Source organism: Bactrocera tryoni, chromosome 1, assembly GCF_016617805.1.
Source record: "Bactrocera tryoni isolate S06 chromosome 1, CSIRO_BtryS06_freeze2, whole genome shotgun sequence".
NCBI classification, from domain to species: Eukaryota; Metazoa; Arthropoda; class Insecta; order Diptera; family Tephritidae; genus Bactrocera; species Bactrocera tryoni.
In genome coordinates, this window is record NC_052499.1 from 58,454,036 (window position 1) to 58,481,467 (window position 27,432).

General features: G+C 36.5%; 1 protein-coding gene across 1 annotated transcript in view; it reads right to left on the minus strand.

Moving 5' to 3' along the window:
- LOC120776321 (nucleolysin TIA-1-like) overlaps positions 1 to 27,432 on the minus strand; it is a 333,892-nt gene that overhangs the window by 35,680 nt on the left and 270,780 nt on the right. The window contains exon 3 of the mRNA XM_040106855.1: positions 14,420 to 14,495. The gene's annotated coding sequence lies outside the window, so the exon portion shown is untranslated. The remainder of the gene's footprint in view (positions 1 to 14,419; positions 14,496 to 27,432) is intronic.

The following is a 27,432-nucleotide window of genomic DNA, read 5'->3' on the forward strand; positions in this document are numbered from 1 at the left end:
TTTCTATGCAAAACAAGCAAGTGGAAGACGCACATGGCGGCAAAAAACGGCATTCGAAAATGCCATAATTTAATTTCCATCATGGCATCATCACCGGCCTCAAACTTGGTTAGTGCGCTTTTTGTCCGCTATCCTGCCGCGGTAGTGTTTATGTGTGTGTCGGTGTGAGTGTACTGCATTGCCATCATAAATCACAGTTACTCACACACACTCACACACTCATACATGAGCAGTTCCACATAGTTTGCAAATCGAGGCGAATTTACGTACACATACTCACATATATACAAGACACATGCACATATACTGGACTCTCCTATCCAGTTACACATGTGCCGAGTCTTCGATCCACCACGTACACCCCGCTCTTCGCACATTAGCGCCATAAATATGTTGTTGTTATTGTCGTTGCTGTTGCCACATCGCTGCAGCGCAAGTTAGTGTCGCTCCTCTGCTTCAGCTGTCTCATACTTCGTCTCAATATTATTGCTACCGTTACCGTTACATCAACGCCGCCGCCACTTGCTAATGTGCTGCAATGAATTCGCGCGTTTGTTGCTGTTGACAACACGCTTGCGTCGTTTACGCTGCCCGCGCGGCAGTGTTGGAGCTACGGTCGCTTCGCTGCGCTTGGTTGTTGTTGTCGAGAATGATTGTTGTACTGTATATAAATACAGTATTTTGTAACAGTGTGGCAATATTATTGCTGTTATGTGCGTAAACGCGTTTTTGTTGTTGCTTGTGCTATTATGATTGTCTCATGGCGGATATTAACATATTATTGTAGCTACTTTTCCCGCTGACACACACACACACACGTGCTTTATGTCGTTACAGCTCCTCACGTGCATATGTGTGTGTGTTTATTTGTGTAAGTGTATGCTATGTTAGCGTTAAAATGTGTGCTTGCGTCGTCGTTTATGCTCATGTTCACCTTCAATTCACTCATTGTCGCCTATGGTACACGGCGTATGAGCAACATTAAATTATCAGTCGACGTACTACCGCATTTACTTCAATTTAATGGTGTACAGTGGTGAGAATTGATTAAGATTTTAATAGTAAGCAAAATGTAATATATACCATATGCCATATAGTTATAGAATTAAGTGTGTATTTTTTGAGAAGTTTAAAAAAAGTAGTGAAAAATCGACCTAAAGCTTTGGAGAAAACCACATTTAATTTAAAAAAATCCTTAACTTGGGTTATAATACCCTTGACAGTGTCATTTCTTATAGCATTAAAGGGTATTAAAAACGCGTATGACAGCGACGTATGTACTATAGATGCAATAGTGCTTAACACAATCGAATCAAGTAATGGATGGCTACAACAGCAAAAGACTCAAGGCGCTGTAGACTATCCAAACAACTGGGAGTAATAATAGATAACCCAGAATACATTTCAAGTAAATCGAATAAAATTCTAAAGATCGATTATGTTATATGCGGTGCCAATATAGTTCCAGGCGCTGGGCATTATTAAATCATATGCCAGACAAAAAAGCACAGTACACGGGCTGTCGGAACTAAGAGCTATCCGTGCTTTTCCAACATTATTAAGTGACGCTGCTGAAGTAATCACCAGTATGATGGCCATTGACATCCAGGGTGATGAATACGAGCGGGTATACAAGTTATTAAAGCCGTCTATAGGAGACAAAAGAGAAGAGAGAAACAAAAGCTGAAGAATATAGCAGCAGCGGCAGTAAACCTCACTCAAAGGACGGTGGACCCACCGACTGATACCAGAGGTCCATTCGTGGATCGACAGTTGATACGGCGACCTGGATTTCAACCTAACCCAAATACTATGCGGACATGGGTGCTTTGGAAGCTACCTGGACAGATTCTAGCACGACATTTGTCTGAATTGACCGACGTGGTCAGCATACTATGAAGACTCTGAATATTAAAGTATTTTTTATTGCCCTCGCTTTTAAGTATAAGTGAAAACTTAAAACCACACTCGATGGTAGTTTTATGATGGAAAATTTGACGACTCCCATGTGTCAATCCACCAAGAACTGGAAACTAAGATATATCGAGCAGAGTGCGCGTTCGTCAGTCCGTGCCACAGAAGGATCTTCAATGTCTTATCACTCCCACGAAGTAATACTTAAGCAGGTGGTTCCGTGGGAGAGTCTGGAGTTGAGAGTAGGTTAGGTTTAGCGGAGTAAAGTTCCGCACCCCCCTTTTGATGCTTCTCTCTAACTAAAAAAATATTTTAGGTTTTCTAAGGGCTTCATAAGTGAATGAAATAATGTGAAAGAGTCAGGGAATACAATAGATCTACGATCGCAGTGATAGATAGGGGATCTATCTCTCTATATGATAGTGGTCCGACCTGAGAATATTCAGAGTATGTAGCGCAGCCTCGGAGATAAATATATGCCAAATTTTGTGCATGTGTCTTGTCAAATAAAAAAAATTTTCCATACTAAGTCATGACATTGCGCATCACGCTAATCATTTTTATGTTTCGTATTTATTGATTTGTGGCGGGGTGAATCAATAAATAAACATTTTCTAAAAATTTGTCTGCTTTTCATTTATTTCATTATTCTAAGATTCCAATAACGCTATATGATCCTAGCTGCTGTTTTTTTTTAATTTTTTGGACTTTCGTTGAGAATTATATTATGTTCATACATACATATATCCCAAAATATGAATCATCTGGAACAACTCCAATCTTCGGCCATTTGAAATAGTTTGAGAGATATTTTTTCTCTTAGATGGCCACCGAGTTCATAGTTTTTATATGTTTTATTACATTTATGGAATTTCGTAATACCATAATCTTCTGCATTTAGAAGGCTACAACTCATGAAAAAATTATTTGAGTGATGTGTCTTTTGAATGTTATGTCAAACCAACTAAAATATTTGGAATTTTTTCTAGTGTAGGCCTGCTTTAGAAGCTTCAAAAACTTGATTTTGTTTTGCCTAAGTCTTTTTAAATATAATCTAAAAATACGCCCCTAAAGTTATAGATGGGAATTCGAAAAATTTTTGAAGCTTGAAGGGAAATAATGTCCGATCGTCCAGCAGATATATTAGCGCTTGGGCAGAAAGCGAACACTTTGACTAGCGATTTCTCGGTTTTTCATTTTTACGATTGTTCTTAATTGGCGGGCAGGATAAAAAAACTGAGCGTCGTATGGAACTGGGGCAAATTTTGTTGTCTTTGGCAAAATTCAATAATAAATTATCTTCTATTTTAACTAACTGAACACATTTTTAAACAACATAAAGTTAAATTTTTTTGGTCAAAAACCACTTTTTTCAATTTTTAAAAAAATTGTAAAATTTTACATTTTTTATTATGAGATATGAATCTCTTTGAATTTTTGTTTCTGATAAAAATTGCAACCTGCATCCTACCCGCCGTACGACAAATGCACATGAGAGATGCATCGGGCAATCGCTTGCCAAAGGCAGAATATCAAAGATGTCGTTTCTAAAAAATTTGTGAATGATGCTTAAATATATGACTATAAACCCTAGAAGTTTCACTTTAATCAATTGTTTTTTTCTCTCCCAAAAAAATCCTCAAAAAAATCGATTTTTTGAAGCCTCTAAAGCAGGCTCCCCTCTTAAGTGAAGTGCTATCTTTATAATGATGGTAGGATAAAGGCACTGGTTCATACAAAATCCAATTTTATTTGAACTAATTTTTAAGCATTTTATAATAGATTAAATTTCTTTGGTGAAACGTGAGTAGGATCTCTTCTGTCAGCCTAGTATTTTCGGAATATTATGTCATATTTGTTTGTTATCAAGTCTGCATTCTTCTGTCACAATTTACATCGCATGCTCTCAAGCTCAGCTCCACAGTGCTAGCCGTTCTTAGTGTAGAGAGCAAGGACACCAGCTGTAATATTTATATATGCCACTGCAACAGCCCTCAACGCCTTTAACTTATGTCAACGCGCTTATACTTACGCGTATCCGCATATCAGCGCGCATATGCTTAACCGTTATCATATTTATCTGTTTGCATATGTGCCTCGATAACTTCTGCCGTGAATTATATGCGCACATTCATCAACATCAGCTGCAGCAGTTGCGACGCAAAACAACATGGCAATACATAAATATTGTCACTAAAACTGCTCGTGTGTACTGCATGTGTGTGTGTGTGTGAGTGTGTCGCTGCTAACCATGCAACGACACTTTAAAGTCAGCGCATCGTCTGCTGCGCCGCCACCTGTCCTCAATCTTGGCGGCGCGCGCGTTCCAGCTGCAGCGCATTGAAATTTGTTGTTGGTGCTTCCTTTCGCTGGCACTGCGGCTCTGGCTGTTGTTGTAGCCGTGTTTAATATTGTTGCCACTGTCGTTACAATATACATTATCCTTGGCATAGCGTCGCATGTTCATTTTGCGTGCTTTTTTCCGGCGCTCTCATCGTTTGCTTGCTGTTTATTTATTTTTATTGCTTTTTGTTGTTATTGCTTTTTTCACAATTTTTTTGATTACGGAGCAGTTGCCGTATTTGCTGGCATGCTTCCGCTTACACATTTCCACTTGTTCATTTCCATCATTTTCATCTTGCAACGCCGGTGCGCCACTCCTTTGCCGCCGCTGTCGCCGCAGCGCATTCGGCTTTGCCTTCGTCTCTATTTCGTTACAATTTTGTATTTTTATACATTCCTTCCTGTTGTAGTGGCTGTTGTTGTTGCTTTTTGTCGCATAATGTGGCTTAAATTTATTTAAAAGTTGCTGCCATGCACATTGTCATTCGCGTCCTCATTGTACTTATTGTAGCATTGATGTGTGTGTGTGTGTGTGCAGCGGGTAAATGTCAGTGACAAACAACAAAAACAATATGCATACTCATGTGTGTCTGTGTATGCGCGTGTGCTCATATATCGTGGACATGTTCTTTTGCCATTTTTTCCAATTTGCCTTGATGGCAAATGGTCTTTGCAAAGGTGGGGGGTTTAGCTGCGGCATCGTTGCCGTGCCACAGCTGCCTTTCTACTCTTGATAAGTGATAATCTTATGTAATTTAGGCAGGTGATGTTGCCAATAACTGGTGACACTTTGCTGCCAGTGACATTAGCGCTGTGACATTTAAAGTATTGTCAATGTAGCCATTCTTCCTGCTATTACTGTTATACGTGCGGGTATTTCATTGTGTATTCGTGTGTGTGTTAATGTGCTTGTGCAATAATTTACACTCTGTGCGTCATATGTAAGGCAGAGAATTTTAAAAACAAAATGTGTGTTCATTATTTATTAAATTTACAATATAAGTAGCTGCTGAGTTCTGAAAAGGTAATCTTATATAATGGTAATAAACAGTTAGACTGATAATTACTTGAAATAAATTATCTTTGTTTAACATGAGAACCTTTGTAATATTCTTTGAATAATGAGTTTCAGTTATTAGTATGCCAGGTGCCAAGAAAAGTTTTCAGTCCGAAAGATTCACTTAAGCAATTAAGATTTCAATGTATATTCTGTTCATACATATTCAATTTAACTTAATCAATTAATATAGTGAAGCTTCTTAATATAAGCTTCGCTTAAAATAACAAGTATTACGTGAAAAGATAATCGACACACAGCACCTCTTCTCCTATCTCCTGTCATCGCTCTTGGCTCCCACGGCACTGTTTAGAGTCATAACTACGAAGTCGTAGATAATTTCGTCTATCTTGCCACCAGTATTAACACCAACAACAACTTCAGTCTCGAAATCCAATGCAGAATATCTCTTGCTAACACGTGCTACTTCGGACTGAGTAGGCAATTAAGAAGTAAAGTCTTCTCGACGAACAAAAACAAAACTCTATAAGTCACTCTTTATTCCCAAGAGGCAGTGGCTGCGCTGGCTTGGTCATGTCGTACGAATATTTGTATATAAACCAGCTGTGATAATGTGATACATTTTCCTTCCACAAACAGATGGCGCTGAATCAAATTCGAAATAAAATCTCTGTAACAGTGAAATCAAAATCGGGTTTTTATATGAAATATTTTGTATTTGTGAAGAGTATTAAAGCTTATGATTCGCATAAAAAATCGCTGGCTTGAAACCGGTTTTAGACCCATATTCTCTCAGGCACAGTTGTTCAGAATGATTCCTGGAATATTTCCCGCATAGGCGATTTTTCCATATATATGGCTCAATGTAAATAAAACTGCTTTAATGGACATATCTGCAAAACTGAAATTTACCTGGAAGCTAGGAAATTTCATTTGAAAATAGCCATATCATCTCGAAGGTCATATTTTTCGCATTTATTGCTTACATATATTTTTTCTAATTCGGCTCATATTTTATTGATTTTAAAAACTCCTTCAAAACAATTGTTTTTGGCTGTTATATCAGAAGAAGTGTATTTTAGCTGAACAGCTATTAAAGATTCCCTCAGTTCACAAATTAATATTTTTTAAAACCTTTACACCTATTTTTTTATAGAAGCTTAAATGATAGTTGAGGAAATTTGTGAAAGAGTTGAAAAATAAATGTGATGGCTGTCAAAAGCAAATCCGATCTTTCATTATATTATTTTATTGGTAGGAAAAGGTTTTCAGATCAGTATCGATACTTTCTTCAATAGCTTTTTTTTGACAGAACCCACGTAAATCTGACACGACTGCCATATTAATTTGCTTCGGTATTGTTCGGTTTACAAATCGTTCAACTTCATTACGAAAATTCACGTTCTGTAAAGAATGTGTTTCGCGTGCTTCGCTCAACTTATGGTCAACATAATCGGCCTACTGAGTGTATTACTCCCAACCCATCACCCACCTTGAAACTTGTTGGATAGTATTTGATCGAATAGACCACGTTCGGCACGTAGTGAAGAAAATATAGCAGCCGTAGCTCAGAGTGTACACGAAGTCCTTCGGGTCGACTTGGCGCATTTAACGTCGTTATCTTAAATTGAAAGCGTACAAAATACAGATTGTGAAAGAACTGAAGCAGCTCAACCTTCCCAAGCGACATCGCTTCGCCCTATGGGCTCTTGAGAAGTTCCAAGAAGATACGAGCCAAATTTTATTAAACGATTAGGCCCATTTTTGGCTCAATGCGTATGTAAACAAGCGAATCTGACACATTTGGAACGAAGAGCAACCTTAAAGTGATTCAAGGCCTGCCATTTCATCCAGAAGAAAATAAAAGTTTAATAGAATTTGTAGGCCGGTGGAATTGTCGGTCCATATTTCTTCAAAAATGGTGTCGGTGAGAACGTAACCGTCAATGGCGACCGTTATTGCGCCATGATAAGCGACTATTTGATGCCTGAGATTGTAGTTCTCACATGTTAATGTTCTTCCTAGAACGTGAATGCTTATGAAAGAATTTTATTAAACGATATTTTGCAGAACTAAATTAAATTAATCCTTTAATGTGAAAAAGAGACGTAATGTATATATTTGAAAAGCTGTTAACTGGAAATGAAAATATGGCATTTCTCTAGCAATTAGTAAATCTGCCAAAGAAGCCAAAATATTTTTGGTTTTCAAATATTCAATAAATTCATTTGTACGCTGGTAATGAAATACCAAATGAATTAATTGTATTTATGGACATTGCAAAGTTACAATGTGAAACAGTTAAATATACATATACATATGCGTTTGTTACTATGTATTCATTGTTAATATGGAAATATGGTCGCCTGAAAGGAAATTTTACTTAAGAAAACTCAATTTTATACTAAATTAGTTAATCAAATCGAATGAAAGCCACACGATACATGCCATCCGTACAGCAAATAAATATATAATAGTGTGTATGTACATAAGATATAAATAATAATATGAACAGTTATGTGAATACATAGTAAACGCAAAACCACAAAAAGGACTAATATAATAGGTTTGTGGCTAAAATGCAATTAACTCTTTTTTATTTTTATATAAATGTATGCAGTCTGTCTCCAGATCTATAAGTTCGAAACGAGATTGATTATGTTGTGATAAATCGACGACATATCTCAAAATTCCTTGACGTGTGTATGCTCCTAACATCGACTTGAACCATTACATTGCAGTAGCGAAGATGCGCGTCCGCCTCTGTAAAGCAAAGCACGCTCGTCAGCAAACATAGGGAAGGTACGAGGTCGAGAAGCTACTAACACAACCGACAGCGTTACGGGGTCCTACTCGACTTGCACACCTGCTCTCTGAGAACACGCAACAGCAACTCAGTATACGTGAACTGTTGGACGACATTTAAAGCTCCTTAACAGCTGGCACGATGAGGATTGTCGTGTCACAGTGCAGAGTGTCTTGTTTTCTCATGTATTGGTCGAAAGAATTTAGATAACCGAATATTAATTAACACTTTTCACAACTTTGGTTAGACTTATATGAGAATATGGCTCTGTTGTATGGAAAACTATTCTCCAAATCTATTCTGACAAGTTAGAGTGGATACAAAAACAATGTTTACTTTTCGCCTTAGGACATTTTTGCTGGAATTCTAGGTTAAATCATTCTCCATACACTAGTCGTATAAGTTTTAATGTAGCTATACTTACGAGTCGTAGACAAATGATTGGTGTTATATTCTTAGTAAAAATCCTGAACAGAACAGTTAGCAGTTCTTTTCTCCTGTCTCTAGTTATATTTGATATCCCGGTTAGCTTTTCGAGGTAAATTTTGAGATACCATTCCGCCGCATTTATCATGATTTTACAATCCAACTTGTCCGAAACCTTCCAGGTACCATTTGTAAGTTCTAAATTACAGTATCTTTAATTCTTCCATTTTTGGTAACAAATCTTTTCTGTTTTTATGACTTCTAGTAGGGTTCGATGGTAACATTTTTCTAAGACAGTCCACAGTTAAAAATATGTTACCAACGAATAATTTTTATTTAATTTTTTAAGACCGGTATCTTAGGAATTCAAGGTTACACAACTTCTTTGAAATTGTAATTAACCCCAGTGAATAGAAATCCTAAGAGTAGGGTTCGATGGTAACATTTTTCTAAGACAGTCCACAGTTAAAAATATTTCAACGCGAAAATATTAATTACATTAATTTTTTAAGAATTCAAGGTTACACAGTTCACCTAAAAAGTTTAGTTCATATACACATACCCTCATACGCACTAACAACGTGCTGAGCACACCAGTAATTGTTTATATCTTATCTCTCTGTTTTGTGAGAATGCAAATATAACTCATTTAAGCAATTTGGTTTTATTAAAGTTTCATCGTTATGTTTATTGTAGTGGTTTTATTTCATCAAAGGAATTTAATTTAGTACTTTTCAACGCTCGTTTGTTGTTTGGTGGTTTCAAATAATTGCCGGTTAACCGCATTTAAGTGAGAACGGTGCACCTTTTTTAAAGCGGTGGTGTGAGAGAAAAGGTACATACGACTCTCTGCTAAGGAACACATAAAACTATATGTATGTAGGTATAAGTACTCATAAATACCCACATACTTCACACATTCATCCTTTTCGCCGACAGTCAGTCAAATTTTATTCGAACGGAAATGCCGAGCACGTCGCAATGCCACAACTGATGAGGGTATCGCGTTGAAATTTGAAACGTTCAAGCAGAGACACTCTCTATCGCAAGCAGTCGCTAAGCAGACAGTTAAAAATTCACAATTTTAAAGCCTTCTAAACTGTAACATGAAGTCGAGGCCTAAATACTCATATCATTGCTGTTTTCCAAAGCCGAAGCAAAATTTTTGTTCGAGGGTATTATGACTATAAGTAATTGATAGAGTGCTGAGAGAAACTAATTCACCATATTGGTTTCATAAATCACAATGAAGATGAAAATGAAAACTGAAAAATTGATCATAATTGGTAAGCGAATTAAGAAAACTTGAGGTGGTAAGCGTTTTGTTCAACAAATTCATTTACAATATGAGGTATAATCCTCGCGAGAAACAACCTTTCCCATCTATCTTGGTTTTAAGTAGTATTCGAAATGAGATGTGGAAATGAAGTTCATTGCATATTCGCATTACTGGGTAGAGGGTAGGAAAGGTACACTAGTATATTGGTAGAAGTCTGGCTGAAATCTCTGCGATTGTCCTCGATATTCTTCATGTTAATGAAGATTTTGTACCGAAGGATACTCCTTATGGTATTCAAAAGACTCCTAATCAAGATTATAAAGACGGTTTTCGAGCCATCTGTAAAATATTCCATACGGAGTTAGTTCCACATATGGTAAATAATATTTTAGTGAAACTTAAACTGATATCAAACTAAGTTTTTATTGGGGTTTAACGGTATTATTTGTTCTATAAAGACTTTCAATAAAGATGTATCACTGAAATATGTCAGAAATCAGTCAAAAATACCAACCACATATCGAAGACATATAAAATTCAAGTCCACTCGAATTTAGCCTTCCCTTACTTGTTTATAATTCAGCAGTGCTCTTTTTTATTCGCTTCGTGTTTGCTTCAATTCCTGGGCAATTGTTTGTTTGCCAACCCACTTTTGTAAGTGTAATATTCACAAGTGTTTACGCCGCTGGCTGCGTGTCTTACATGTCATATGTTTGTATATATGTACGTATGAATAACGCACATACGCACGAATGTGTGCATGTCACGAACAAAATCACGGACGTTTCTGTGTGTATGTCAAATATTTTCAGCTCTTGCCTCGCCTTGACGCTATTGAATTTCATGTGTTTAATAGTTGGAAAATGCGACAAAGACACGTTTTAAGCATCAAACGAAAATCAACAGTGCAGAAAATCAGAAATTTGAAACGCCTCCGGCAGCGGCATTGATTTAAAGCAGAATGCCGGTTGACATTGTTGCTTTGATTTATTCGCCTTTGTGTGAGTTTCACCCACTTTTTGACATTGCGAATTTCTTTATTAAATTTATGTGCGTGTATGTCTGTGGTAGTGGTGGTGTAATGTAAAATTTGGAATAAATATATGCTATAACGCTAGTTAGTAAAAATAAGAGCTAATGGTGTATATGAGACATATGATATGCTAGATAGATCCATACAATAACTTTATGTAACATAAATGAAGTCGGAAAAAAGTTTTGATTAGAAACGCGAAATGTATCACGTCTTTGAAAACTAATTCCAAAACTGGCCCTTTTGGAGTACAGCAAGACTATCAGCTCTCGACGATTTTCTTTGTTGATTATGCAAGGAACATTAGCTACGTTATCAGTAGAAAGGGTAGGGCTCCACTCTCTTCATGCTAGTTAGTCCAGCGCTGAGCTACCTACCATCGGTTCCATTGATCTCTTTACCCTCAGTGAGGCCAGTTATGAGAGTGCTGACAAGCCACTGCGCTATCGGCGTTGACGCCGTAAGATTGAGAAGCTTACCAAAGCCGTATGACAGCATACAGCAGCTGTAGGGAAAAAGGGTTTGTGGAAACTTCTCAACATTTCCTTCTCCCTTCAAGGCTTAAGCAGTTGAGAGATCATACTCTTAGATTTCCTAGCAAGCTGTTGGGAATAGAAATTAAATACATAAGAAAATTTTTATTGGCTACAAGGTGCTTTGCTGACTTATAAGGTCCGATACAGAAGTTCTATTTTTACCGTTTCACAAATAACTGCGTTTAGTACTCCAATTGCGATCACTGGATCCGTCATCGAACCTTACCTAACCTATTCAACGGTTAATGCTCTCTTTCGAGGCAATTTGTTCTTATATGGTAAAATCACCTGATCCGATCAAAAATATTGCACTGCCAAAGAATGTAAGAAAAAATGTTAAGGCAGGTAGATCTTAAGAAGGAGCATTCTGCAGGGTTTTTAATCTAGATATTTGAAATATTCAACCAAGAGCCACTAAAATAATGCCTGTATAACGCTAAGTTTAGTTGGCAATTCATCGGATTATAGTCTACCGATATGGGCTTCTTAAAGGTCTTATTGAACTCAACTAAATGACTGAACCGTGTGATGTTTGCGTGGGTAATATATATTTCACTTCAAGACCACATACTACATCGAAAACTTCCCGCACAGCTGGTATTAGTATTAATAAGAAAAAACGTTAACTTCGGCTGCACCGAAGCTGATATACCCTTTACAGGTGCTATATGCTATAGTAATCCGATCTGAACAATTTTTTCGGAGTTATATTATTACCTTAAGCAAAAATCCATGTCAAATTTCGTGAAGATACCACGTCAAATGCGAAAGTTTTCCATACAAGCCCTTGATTCCGATCGTTTGGTTTGTTTGTCAGCTACATGCTATAGTAAGCCGATCTGAACAATTTCCCCGGAGATTACATTGTTGCTTTAGAAAATAATCTATACCAAATTTCGGGAATATATCTTGTCAAATGTGAAAGTTTTCCATACAAGAACTTGATTCCTATCGTTCAGTTTGTATGACAGCTATATGTTATAGTGGCCCGATATCGGCCGTTCCGACAAATGAGCAGCGAAAATGACGTTTGCAAAATTTCAAAAAGATATCTTAAAATCTGAGGGACTAGTTCGTACGGACAGACAGACAGACAGACATGGCTAAATCGACACAGCTCAACATTCTGATCATTTACATGTATACTTTATAGGGTCTCCGACGCTTCCTTCTGGGTGTTACAAACTTCGTGACAAACTTAATATACCCTGTTCACGGTATAAAAAGGTAGTTTAAGGGGTTATATGGGTTTACGGTTTCAAAAATCGATTTTTTATTATCTCATTAAATTCTTCGACACCTCTAGAATATTGTCCTAAATTTGCAAGTTGATCCGAGTAACAGTTTCGAAGACACAGCTTTGAGAACTTGTGTGTGTATATTTAAAATTATACCAGTTTCACTTGAAATGTATAAATAAGGTTGTGTTCTGTCGGAAAATATTGTTAGCACCCTCATCAGCTCTCGCTAGTCGACGTCAAGGGTTAATTCGACAAGACTTACTGCAAATTAGCCTATGAATTTTACACTTTTTTTATATAAATCATAGTTAGAACTAAAAGGTGTTACATGTCCCAATAACAGCAACAAACATATGACTTTATTTAGCTAACAGTGGGAAAAGCGCTTAGTTTGCTTTTTTTGTTTAGTTAGCTAGCTTGGTAATGATTTGGGTATGAAAAAGTTAAAATATTAAAAGGTAGAGAGAGGTCAGAGGTTATGTAGAAACTTTCACCAGCGTAGTGAGTTTCATTATTTATATGCTTACATGTGCATGTGTGTAGTGAAATATTGATTAGGGCTCCACCAGTTTAAACACACAGGCAAACGTAAAATACAACGGTGCAAAGGAAACACTGCTCAGCGAACGAGATAAGCTTGCATCCATTTGATATTTTTGATATTTAAAGCTTGTGAAAGCATAAGCTTACATGTAAAAAGAAAAGTGCGTCTGGCTTTTGAGCGTCGACTTGTTTAATTTCTGTTGACAGTGTGGTTTTTAACTTCATTAATCCCCAGCGTTGGCTGCTTGGCTGACTAGCTGTTTGCTTGTTATATTATTTGGCAGTGGAAGCATATGTGTATGTGTGTCTCTATAAATGTGAATGTTTGTACAGCAAAGTTGTGACGTAGCTGTCAAGGTTTAAGGCAAAATATTTTCGATTCTCCTGCCGAAAACTGAGTCAGCCACTGCTGAGTTAGATCTTGTCAAAAGTGGAGGGCGCGCGGCTGCTAACCGCCAGCAAAAGCCAAGCGAGAAGTTAAGAGAAAAACTGCTGAAAAATGGCTTTCCAACCCAATGAGCACTTTGCGATTTTCAGATGAGCGCCAAGTGGCAGCACACATTGTTCCCAAATATGAGTATATGTATATATACCAACCAACCCACACATACGAAAATATGTACGCGTACGCACAGCGAAAGTATGACAGTGGAAATGTCTTCATCTTTGTGCTTAATTAACCTCTTTTCAGTTGAACAGCCGCCACCGCTGCCGCCGTAAGGCGTTGCGTTGAAGGTGTGTGACATGGTACACCTTTTGGCCTGTCAGTCAAATCGACTGTGCCACTGACTCGCCATATGACAGGCGTATAAATGTTTTGCCAGTGTATGCGTGGCGTCATGTGACTGACAGACAGCGCTTAAGACAGTCTGGGCGCCAGGCTTAAGCGGCTAATATGGTCCCAGTTGGTTGAGAAATGACTTTATAGACTGACAGCTGACACAGCTGATGAGCGACGGACGAACGAGCGTGCAGCGCTTGAGAATTCAGAATTACTGACACTCGTGTTGTGGTGCTGTATGCGCTTGTGAACGGTGAGGGCTGGCGTTGGGTAAAATCTTACAGCTGCGAATTCGTGTCAGTTTGACAACAGTTGGCGTTGGACGCGTTCACTTCGTAAAGAATTTACATTTTTAATTTAGTGGGAAATGTTAAAAAGGAAAGAGCATGAAAAGGCTTTCTTGCGCTTAAATATTTTTTGTAATTATATAAATGTATCTACATATACATATATATTTTTTATATATTTGATATACGTTTTTTAATTGTTTGCAACTCACCGATTTCTTCACAAACGACACAAAACCGTATCCTTTCGATTTTAGCGTTTGTGGATCGCGCACCACTCTGCAGTCTCTGTAAAGAAAAAAAACCGTGAAGAATAGTTAATTTTTTGGTTTTTATGCATTTATAAAGTTGTAGTTTAGTCAAATTACAATCAAAACATATGTATGTATATCGATAAAAAACAAAAAAAAATATCAGATTGTACTAAGCGACCTTGTTATACCCTTTAAACACAGCGAAACATTTTTGTGCATATGCGCTGGTATTTTGAGATACTCTATGCTTTTATACGGAGCAAAATTGGGGGACACCGGGCGCATCAACTTTTCCTAAGGGGGTACTCTCATGTGAACGCAGACATTTTACCACTATTTAGGAAATTTTTTTTATACTACAACAAAATTCAATCATTTAATTTTTTAATATATTTTTATTTGTACTTTGAAATGTACAAAAATTTTTTTTTTCGTTTTTTACATTTTTAATATATATAGTAGTAGTAGTCCCCAACAAAAAAAAGTAGTTCACTGGTCATGGTGATACGGCTGTTCGTGTTATCTAAAATAAAAAAAATCGAATGGATTATTATTCATTAGTTCTGCGGCTATCGTCCCTACCCAATATAATCAATTTCATTAAAAAAAAAATGTCGAACTTCAAAAGTCACGAAAATCTTGCTGTTTTCGTTAAAAATCGTTAAAAAACATATGAAATTATTTTTGAAAATAAACAATTCTGGTAGGGACGATAACTAAAAATAAGAAGAACATATGTAAATTTTAAGGCAATCGGTTGAATACTTTTTTTTTAGGACCATGACAGCTTCAGAAAATGATGATTCGAAAAAAATGCGTTTAAAGTTTCAAGCCTGGTAGACAATCGCTTACGACACGTCGGCGACTATGAGCTGTAACTTATCAAATACCATGAATTTCGGTCTGAATTTTTCACAGCATGTTTTCAATAGGTTTTACTGTCAAAATATAAAACAAAATCGATTTTTCGAAGTGATTACTTGAGAATACCACTTTAATACATCCAAACCAATTCAAACAGTAAGCTAACTCATTCTCCATTCGATTAAAGAGGAACACAATCTTTTGGTCAAACTAAATACTTCCTTAGAAAGTTGTTCTGAAATTGTTATAAGTCCGAATATTTCCTCTCTAGTAACGGGCTCTTCAATAGGGACGCAACAAAAGTAGACCGATAGGGACAGCAAACGACACCATATTTTAACCTGCTCTTTTGACATTTCTCTTCAGTAATGGTTGCCATTTCATCATGGAAAGATATACGATCCAACAACGAGTCCAAATTAATAAAACTTACTACTGAAATTCGGAGTTAGTGGCCCCTATTTTAATAGATCCAAATTAGGGTCATTATAATCGTCCTGTCAGATCAACATTTGAACGTATAGTGGCAAAATTTGAATCCACAGACGCAGTACAAAATGTTCCTGTCCCAGTGAGACCAAAAGGTGCTGGAAGTGTCGAAAATATATCTACCGCCAGCGCATTTATTGAAAAAGACCCTAATTAGTCTTTCGCACGTCGTTCTCAAGCGTTAGTCATTTCTGTGATGTCGTTTTGGCGAATTTTGCGAAAAGATCTTGACTTACATCCTTACAAGTTGAAATTGACGCAAGAACAGTTTGATGTCTCAAAGAGCGGTATTTACTACTATAATTTCACAAAGACTTACTAGTAATGGTGCTACTTTAAATTTGGTGAGAAATCGTATGGGTTTGTAATGAATTATCGAATCAAAACGAAGAGAAATCAAGTAAATGGTGTAATCATTTTCTTCAATGCCACCAAATTTTATTTTTACAGTTTTTAGGCCAGTTATATTATTTGGAATGACTCAATATTTCAAGTCTTAGGTTTCTTAAATCCAAGACTGAACTATTTAAGTTTTCCTTGTTGTTAGTTCTTTGGCAGTACTCAAATGATCAAAAGAATTCAGAAACTGAAAATTTAAAAAGAGAAAGAGCTTGGTCTCACTTATTAAGAACCATATGTGCAAGTGCAGAGTAATTATCCATTCTAGAATTACGATTTCACATTTATTTCTGACTGGAGGGTACCATGCTCATGTGCTGATGTGCATACATATAATACATACATATACATATACTGTTCATATGCTACTTTAGTATAACACAATTTTTGCGCAAATAAAGAAATCAGTGCAACAAATCTGATTTGAAACGGTAAGAAGGCTAAAGCTGGACTTACACATATGTACAATACATTTAAAGTCTAACCGAAGAATAACGGCGAAAAATGAAGTATATAGGGAACGAAAAATAAAGTTAAAAGTATATATGGCACACATTTGCATACACATATACATAGAAATTTCGACATAACAGCACGGGCAAACATGCGGCAAAGGATTTGTGTAGCTAAATCGAGGTATGCTTTCAGGCGCATTGTGACAAAATAGAAAAATCTAGACATATATATGTACATATAATATATGTAACTAATTGAAAATGTGTAAATATATGTAGGTTGAAACTATGGAACGAGAAAGCTAAAAAAATAAACAGGGCAACAGTCTCGGAAGGCTTAAGCCGCTTTTAGAAGCAGCTAAAGAATGACGACGTACTACATAATACAACTTCCAATAATTCGCTTCTTTTATAAAAAGTCTGCTACTGTACTTTAAATTGGTTCTATAAATTAATTTAACATCAAGGTTATTTATAAATCTTGCCTCCAATAAGTATTATTTCAGTGGTAAAAATGTTGGCGCATACCAAGTAAATCTGAATAAAGTATTAAGTTTCCCATGTTAGAGCATAAATGATTTTAAATATTACGGCGGCTGTTCTGATTATAATGAGAATTCTGGCTCACTTCAAAACTACTCCGGTAACTCACCTCAAAGTATGAAAAATCATATTTTGTTTTCAATATTTGAGGAAAGTCGTTGCAAAAACGAAAAGATAATAGGAAAATCCTTTGCGTTAATGACACCAAATAAGATATTTGACTTCCGCTATGTTAGACAGATTTATTGGTTGCAGAATTCTTTTCAGTACTAGCCTTGAAAGCTGTCAGCAGGAAAAAGGCTGTAAGCAAAGAGGTTCGCATTTAACCACAAAATTATTTTAAGCAGTTAGAATTTTCAAAAAATCGAACTTTTTTCTTAATGTACAATATTTAAGAATACACACAGAAAATTTCATATCGTTCGAAGAAAATTTTCGAAGTTACACGCAAATTTGGAAATGCCTTTCAGAGTGCTTGGAAGTATGAGACCAAACTTTAAATGCGTTTTTCTCAAAATGCTATTGCAAAGCCGGTGACCAACATTATTCGAAAATTTCAACACGAGTTTATATTTAATGTATATTTTAGTAATAAAGACTTTTTCTCACCAATAAATATTTTTTATTAACAACTTAAGGCCGAAATTTTGGTCAGAAATCCAATTTTTTTTGTGAGAAATCACCATTTGTCAAAAAATTTTATTTTGCTTTTTTCTTCGTTTGGTGATATAGTGGTCACCGCAAAATGTCTTTTTTGAGAGGAGCTCCCGGAGATCAGCTGTAGTTCCTTTCCGAATAAATATTTTTACTAATAATAAATCTGAAAATACCGTAATGTGTGTACAAGCTTTTGTGTCAATAAATTTAACAGTTTTCTTAAAAAAAAGTTTTGGAAAATTCGCTTTGTATTGGCCTTCTAACTGTATATAACCCCTTAAGACTCTCTTGAGATCTAAAGCAAGGGAATTGAAAAATTTAACTCCGGTGCAATTTGATTACAACATCAACAAAATTTACAATAACGTAGTTCTCAGAATAAGAAATGATTGCCATAAATATTTTAATGTAGGCTGATATCTGTATCGAGTGAACCACCGCGAACCAGACTGCGCCAACGGAAGTCAACTTGCTTTGCTGTGATCGTTATACAAACGGTTTTTTAAAATGCAGCCACCCGAAGCCAAGTGAGCTACGGCGTCAGCAATCATGAGCTTAACGATCATCTAATTTAGGTCTATGAATATCGAAAATTTAACACGCTTTGTTAAGAAGATGCATATGTGTTGTTGAGACTAAAATTGGTGGGACCAATGCAAGCCGTTATTGAGAATTTCCAAGCTTTGCTCAAACCCCTCTCCGGACGAAGGATATGTTCCTGACTCAATTTTTTTATTCGTTTAAACTGTATTCTTAAAATAAATGCTAAATTTACAGAATGCTTTAGAATGCTCTTATAAGAAATTGCTATAGATGATATTTAATGAAAGCAAATCTGAAACCATTAAGCTGTGCAACAGTGCTAATAAAGATTATATAATGTGAACATGAAAGTATGGATAAGAGATATGAATCACAAAATCTTGCGTTAATATAAAGTCAAAAAAGTGGAATAAAAAGAAATGAAGAAAGGAGCAATAGAAAGTAACCATTACGACTGCCACACTGCGGTTAAGAAATAACGACACACACTAACACACTCGGGCAATGTGCAATTGTGTTTGTAAAAGCGCAAGCGTACACACAATTAACGGCACAAACAAATTCAAGAAATCCCTTACAAAGACCTACTTATATGTATAAAAGTAATATATGTACATATATATAAGCATTACTAAGAATAAATGTTATGTATGTATTTGTATGTGAGCATATGTGGCATGCAGCACACAGAGGCCAAAGTGATTGTAAATCACGATAAAAGTCAATTTCTTTGGTTGCAAGGCGCACTCACATACGCATATACATATGCTAACACATAGACATATGTGCCTTAAATTGTATATGTGTGTGTGTGTGGTTGCCAGTGCATTTGTTAGCTTGCCGCAGAAATTATTTTAATGGTTACGACTTCAAGGTTGAATTAAAGTGAAATAACAGGTGAGAATTAATCGATACCTAACACCAGGCAAACGCGCAGCATTACGCACGCACACAAACACTCACACACACACGCACACTTGCTCGCACATTAGCACTTACTGATTGGCCGTAACCATTCTTTGGAATAGCTGCAATAAAATGGGGTTATAAAAGGGTTTAACGTGCGCTGCATGCACATGACTACATTATTGCAGCTTAGCGGATTTATATATAAATAAACGTGAGAACATACATACACACACTCATATACGTGTAAAATTATGGTGCACCTTTTAGTATTTTTATGATTTAATAAATTTTGATGAGACTTAAGATGATTTATACATAAATATTAGCCTGCCATCCTAAATATCTTTGCAATGTGCGGAGTTTTTTGGCTTTGCTATTGCCGATAGTTAAAAGTTTGATTAATTTTCTACCCGTAGACGAAGGATTTGGACCACACTCCCTAGATTATATAAATATTTGGAATTCGTTGCCAATCAAAGAAAAACCGAATGAGTGCATCCGCCATCGCCGTCAAAAACCGGATCGGTTCCAACTTCCACTTTATGAAAGTTTTTAATGTTGATTTTTGACTTGCGGGCTTACGAAACCCAACTTGTACAAGACTTGTATCCGAAGACCAACAAGCTTGTCGCACATTTGGTGAATGGGTCCAAAACGAGAAAGCACCGACGGCGCTATATACCATACAGCGAACGAAACAATCCACTGTTGGACAATATTTGTTGGAATACAGGGTTTATCCGGAAAGTAATAGGACTAAGTCAATTTAAAAAAATCTATTGAACAATTCGTTACAATTCTTGAAAAACTATAAAAATAGATTTCTTCTGCGTCTATGCAGCGCTGCCAGAGCGATTTCCAAGCATTGGAGGCATTCTCCGTAATAGCCTTGAGAGCCGAGGTTCATGGATCCCCTCTGTCGTATCAAAACGCTTGCCTTTCATTGGCCTTTTCTGGAAAGGAAGCAAACAAAAGTCCGGGGGGCCTACATCTGGGCTGTAGGGCGGTTGCGGAAGCGTTGGGATGCCGGTTAGGAAGCAGTTCACAAGAAAGGCGGTACGAGACGGGACGTTGTCGTGATGCAAGTTCCAATCGGCTGCGATGTCTTGTCGTACCCGTTTGACTGTTTGAGTCTCTAGAGGACTTCCACGTAAAACTTGCCGTTGACGGTTTGTCCAGGAGGATCAAATTCAGTGTGGACGATACATTGGATGTGAAAAAAGACAATGAGCATTATTTTCATTTTGAATTTGCTGATTCATCAGCTACCTCTTCCCGGCCCTCCAAAAAGGCCTGGTGCCACCAAAACACACCAAACCAATATTTGGATAAGCCTGTTTGATCATATCAAACATCTCTGTCGCAGATTTTCCAAGTTTCACACAGAGTTTAATCGCGTACCTCTGCTCTATTGAACGCTGTATTTTAGGCTTACGGCGCTCACAGAAGCACGTCATGCGAAAATGTTTGTCCTGACTCTCCAGGTGCTCGAAGACGACTGTCGAGCCACCCGTTCTTTAACTAGCAACGTCCTCTATCGAAGCCAGTCGGTGCGCGAACGCTCCGAAGTACAGTCGCGGTGTAAGAAAATCAGTTCTATTACTTTCCGGAAAAATCCTGTATATGAAAGCGCTTGTCTACGCAGATAAGCGCGAAACAATTGGCGCATTGGGCCTTTCGGCAGGAATATGTATATTCGAAACAACCGGGGAAATCCCTTGACAGAAACAATTTTTAAACATAACAGCAAACCCTTATCTTTATAGTAAAATTAATTTTTTGACCTCAACCTTAAATTATACGCTTTTGAAAACCACATGTCAAAAAAACAGCCTATAAAAAGAATAGTATATAAAGCCAGTGCTTATACATATTCTGCGTTACCTGTTATCCAGGTTATGAGGGCGAGATGGCACAAATAAGCAAGGCTATGTAGTTCCTTCCTAAAAGTGTAGAATACTTATCTACCCACCACCTGCACTATTTTAAACACAATATGTGTTTTAGTATTGCAAGACCTGATGTGTAAGATACATGCGAGGTACAGGAAACCTCGAAACTATTGTTAAGCTATAATTAATTGCTATGTTAATGGGATAATTGCTATGCTACCTCAGACCTCAATTTGGTGTCATTTTGATGTACTTCAAGTGGGCTGTATTACAACTAGTGGCCACGTCTTCTTGGCCATTCGATAATTCTGTTAAACGCGTCAAACCTAATTTTTGTTAGTTCGTAATTATATATTTAATTATATTTATTTATTTATAATTATACTATATATTTTTATATTTATTGCGATAATACAAAATATTACATTTTAAAAAGATATGACCCTAATATTTGGAGTACATTTTTGAAGGCATTTCAAGGAGAGGATTACTGGTATTGGATTCATATCTTCGTACTCCCAAAAAAGACTTCAATCTGTGACGGCCGAGTACTGCAAAAAATAAGAATCTACCTCGTAAAATTGGATAATCGAGAGTTTATTGACTAAGTCGACATTCTAAGATGATCAATTTCACTCATAAATATTTACATATATAGGTAAATTGATTTTAGATTGGCCAAACAGCTTCATTTTCGAATCCGCCTCAAACATTTCCTGGGTCTCAATGAACGTTCATTTTACAGGACAGCAATTCTTATTACAAAAATGATAGCTAAAAGTGGTAAGTGGACTATGTTCGGTGTAACTTCCAAAATCGCAGCCATGATGAATAGTACAATTTAGTTTCGCAAAATTATTAACGCACATTCAGAATAAAGCTGCATAGCCACCCTGCACTCACTGCGTTATACTCTGATACTTTATTTAACTTCTACTTGGGATACTTATTCTTAAATACAGGGTATATTGAGCTTACCAAAAAAATTGTAAGCGAACGTCGGGAACTTTATACTTAATTGTATATATTTATAAAAATGATCAGCGTAACTGTGTTCGTCATTCTACCATTTTTCTCCCAACGTTACCTCCGTAAATGCCACCAGGATTAGAATCCTCTCACTCTATTCTCTCGCTCTCAACTACCCTGTGGTGTTGATAAAGTTCACCAATAACAAGAATTTTACATGTGCAACCTCCGAGACATAGTTCTGATTCTGTTTCCATACAAAAGCTTGCATACGCATCTCTTATTCTTCTATCCAATGACAGCTTCTACGATAATGAGTATATGATGTTCCCAGCCTGCCAATTAGACAATTAGCTGTTAGCACTACTGCTAGAGCTCTTATGCTATTTCTTTAGAATCTCAATAAACGGCATGTGTTTCATTTATGCCATGTTTGCCTGCCTGTTGAGCAAGTTAGGATTGACTCCGCCGAGACTTGGCTATATTTGTAACCTATTTGTTGATTACATATGTATAATTAGCCAGAGTCACATAAAATTCCTCTTCTTCGGAGTCTAATTGTGTAGTGTTGCTTGTTCCTGCTAGTTAAGCTGGTTCATAATGACCGGGCATATCACACCATAAGTGCAGCTTTAATTGCTGTGATCTCCTCCTGGAAACCACTGATGTGATATGATTTTCGGAAGCTGATTCTAGTATCTTCTTTTGCTGGAAAGACACTCCTCCCACTCCATAATCTAGTTTGGACTCATCTGTATTGATGCTTATTCCTGTCCATCTCACCACTTTTCTACTCTCCTCTAGAAAGGAAGGAAATATTGTGAACTGAATTTCAGTTTAATTCTATAGAACAGTTGACAAAGTTCCCACACTATTGTGACCAGCAAATATAAGGTAGGGTCTAGTGCTTGACTGGACGTTTTTCTAAGATCACGACTGATGCATAAACTAGTTGCTCTTTGTATGCTTTCAATACCCCTTACTACGTATTTCTTTTCGATTATTGGCCACTATAATAATAAGAAGAATGTCATAATCAGGCTTACAACTGCCAGTTAGGCAAAGAAGTATCCTTAGCGTCAGAAATATTGCTGCCGCTAGCGCATCAACTGAGGAAGACCCAAAATAAGTCTCTCATATGTCGTTCTCAAGCCTTAGTCATCTCTGTGATGTCGTTGTGGCGAATTTTGCGAACAGATCTTGACCTACATCCTTACGAGGTCAAATTGGCGAAAGAACTGAGCCGCTTGACCACCAGAATCGTCATATGTTGGTGAATTGAACTGAGCAACAACTTGAAAATGATCCAAATTTTCATCAATAAAACGATTTTATAGCAATGAGGCTCATTTCTGACTGAATGGCTTCGTTAGTAAGCAAAATATGCGTATTGGCTAGGCAGACTTCCACATTATGGGCCAGCGGCGTCATTGGGCCGTATTTCTTCCGTGATAATTAAGAAATCGCTACCTCTCATTATAACCGAATATTTTTGACCTGAATTGGATAATATGGACTTGAACAATGTGTTGGCCCATTAAGGCGACACCACAATATACAACGATTGTCACAATCGATTTATTGAAAACAAAGTTTGGTGAACGTGTTATCTCACGAAATGGGCCAGTCAATTGGCCGCCTCGGTCGTTCGATTTGACGCCGTTAGACTATTTCTTGTGTGGCCACGTCAAATCTATGATCTATGCCAACAAGCCATTGATGATTGATGAACTTCGTACGAATATCGAACATAAAATTGCAGCAATATCGGTCTTTTTGTAGCGCCTTTATTGAAAAACCCGTTATATAGTATTGTTTGATTTAAAATGTCTGCCAGCTTTAATTACAATATATGAAGCTTTACACTTTAGCATAGCCCCACTTGCAACTTATTCAAAGAAAGCACATCCAAGTCCCGTTAAAAGTCTAAAGTTTACCTCGTATATCTAAAACGCACCCATGTCCAGTATACATAAATGGATATGTGTTTGGGTATTTTGCATTTCTTTGGGTAAACAGTATCATACATCAATTTCCCAACTGAAAGCAATGCTGTTTGCATATACTCAGCACTGTTATGCAACTTAATACGATATATACATACAAAGACGCACACATACAAGCACAAGCACAGAAGCTCCGACATAAGAATGCGGCAACATTGAAAAGCAATAAATTGTCACAATTTTCGATTTTTCAATTGGCAGGCAAGCACTTTTCCTGTTACTGTTGCCACTTCCTACTAAGGTTGCAACAACAAACACAAACGCACACTTATACATATATGCATGGCATGTGTGCACATCGTTATGCCATGCAAAGTTATGCGTTCATGTTGCGGCGTTCGTACGCATTGTTTGCAGCCAAGACAACGCTCAGGTTTGCCAACGATGGGGTCAGGTCATGTTCTCTGGTGGCACAACGTGATTGCACAGCTCCGTATGTGTGGTGACCTGGCTGTAGGTGCACTTAACAAAGCAAAGAAGCAAACGTTTGCCGATTTCACCGCATATCTGCACTCACTCTTCGGTTATAAATATTTGTTTTGTGTTAAACACTCAAATGTGTTGTTGCAATGCAACGGTACTGTGTGCAGTTCAGCTGTCGTTGCGCCTGAAAGCGTGCTTGGGTCAAAGTAAGCACTTGTATAATCTATATATACATATGTGCCTGTGTGTGTTCATAGGGCGCGTATAAGTGGGTGCATTAAAGGCTTTGTTTGCTTTATGCGCAAATTCCTTCGCAATGCTACGCCTGTTTTGCCGATAATTATTGATGATAGCAAAAACCAACATTTTACATAATGGAATTGTATAATCTGATTTCGCTTTGTTTATAACCACGCAATATAAAGTTGTGGTCCGTTTGGCGATGTAAAGGAAATCAATCAGCGTAGTTGGAGAGGCGGTCATAAAGATTTACGAGCTACTTAAGGCAATACAATGGTTAAAGGATGGACTTCAATCTTTAAATTACTGGAAAATCTAATTGATTACATTTCCGAAGGGAAGTTGAATACCAATGAAGAATTTTTAATATTACCTCAAATCCTTATTGCTTGCTATTTTCCTATAACTTTCATTTTGTATATCTTGCATGTAATATCCAAACCTTTCTGCTATGAGTATAAGTCAGACCTAATCGACTATTGTAGGGCCGTTCACGTAGGCTTAAAGTACTTAGTTTTGCAGTTGTCATAATCAATAATACAAAACAGCGGATTGAGTACGGCTTTAAAATCTGGTCTGGAAAATTATTTGCCTCAACCGACTAAGCCAAAGCATACCCCAGCCGCAGTAAGGTCTCCGTTATTTCCCAAGTTCGTTGTTCTATTCGCAAACACCACCTGAAATTATAGTTTTTACTCTTTAAAAAAGAATTCAACATAAAAATATTCTTTATTTTCAAATTTCATTTTGCCTAAATCACTTTTCCATTTTCTGTTCTTTTGCAATAAAGATTTCATTTACAAAGGAAATAAATATACACATATTAAAAGTGATACTAATGCAAAATATTCTGCCTTTCGAAAAAGTTTTTGATAATTTTTTTTTCATATAAGCAATCCTTTAAAAGTTATACACAGTCATACATTTGGCATAAAATGTACGATATTCATATAGTACACCATGTCGTATGAGCAACACAAAACGTATAAATCGCTAAATTTGAACTACAGCATAAAGTACCATATATTCCACAGACCTAATTAGTTTAAAGTAGTGAGACGAAGGTGAGTTTATATAGACAAGTAATGGATTATTTTGTTTTCTAAGAAATGTAACTAAAGATTCTACGCTCGCTAGATTAACAAACACCTAATTAATTCTTTTTATTCATCAATTAAGTTTGAATAGTATGCGGTGTAAAATAATAAAGGTATGAAGAATAAGAAAAGCGTTGTACAAGTATTGTCACATGACAGAAGTAGAGGCTTGCAGGTATATGGTAATAAAATTTTACGAGGGGAATCATCGATTTTAATACATAATTTCCATTTTTTTTATTATTTATCATTAAGCCTTAAGCGGTTATGTCCACTTTTATAAATACAGATAATAAACTTTTAGTTAAAATAGTTTTTGTGAAAAAAATTGCTCTCCTGCGTGACTTAATGACTTGATATTTTTACTAAAAATATTATTTTTGCGTTCACTACCTGACAAACACATACATATCTTTTTTATATATTTCCATTACTTTGAAAACAGAACAGAAAAATTATCTATACTATAGCACGAACATTTTTCTTTGACTTCACAAAATTTCATCGATTTTTCTCCAGTAGTTTACGAGAAAATAATTTTACAATTTTATTGAGCTCTAAATTTCAACCTTCAAAAAGTAAAAAAAAAATAATTTTGACGACTTATTTGTAGAACGGGCTATGCGTCTTATCCCCCTCCTAATGAACTGCTTGTTTTCATAATCGGTGATTTTGCAAAAATTTCATGGACCACTTTACGTGTTTTAACCCATATAAGACAAGAAAGGAAGACAAAACTCGAGTAAAACCGAACATTTCATACTAATAACTTAAACGTTTGCAGTTAATGCCGGACGGATAGACAGACAGTTACCCGGATTTCAACTCGTCTCATCTTCTGATCATTTACATGCATATACGTAACCCTATATCTATCTCGATTAGTTTTAGGTGATCCGTATAACCTTTTTACATGTTGTAAGTGGATAAAAATCATGTGAGCAGCATAACTTGAATTTCCGAAGTTGATGAAAACCCATCTTTCGTTGTATGACTATTGTAGATATCTATGAATCATGACTTTATGGATTGCTTTGCTTCAATGATATTGAGTGCCAATGATCATGTATGTTTACATAAGCGTTTTCTGTTACTTTGGACATATTTTGGATTCTAAATAGTTTTCACTCATATATAAAGTAAGATCGAGACGTAAAAACATTGAATAAGGAAACTGAAATAAGATATGATGTCTTATTTAGAGCACTTAAATTCAGGTCTATTACTATATTAGTGCAGTTTACCAAGAGATGGCATGAAAAATATGTCATGCTGCTTTATGGCCAAGGCATTAGCGCTACTAGTTGCTATTTGCCCCGATTAATGCAGAATGCCCTCACTGGAGAGTGGTTAAAATTAGAACAAGGTTTAAAATTGGCTTTATTCGTCACAAATTGCAAGCAGATGAGAAATGTTATAGCCTCAGGTGGGCAACACTTTGAATAATAATTTTGTACATGTTACCTTGAACAAACGTTAAAATTT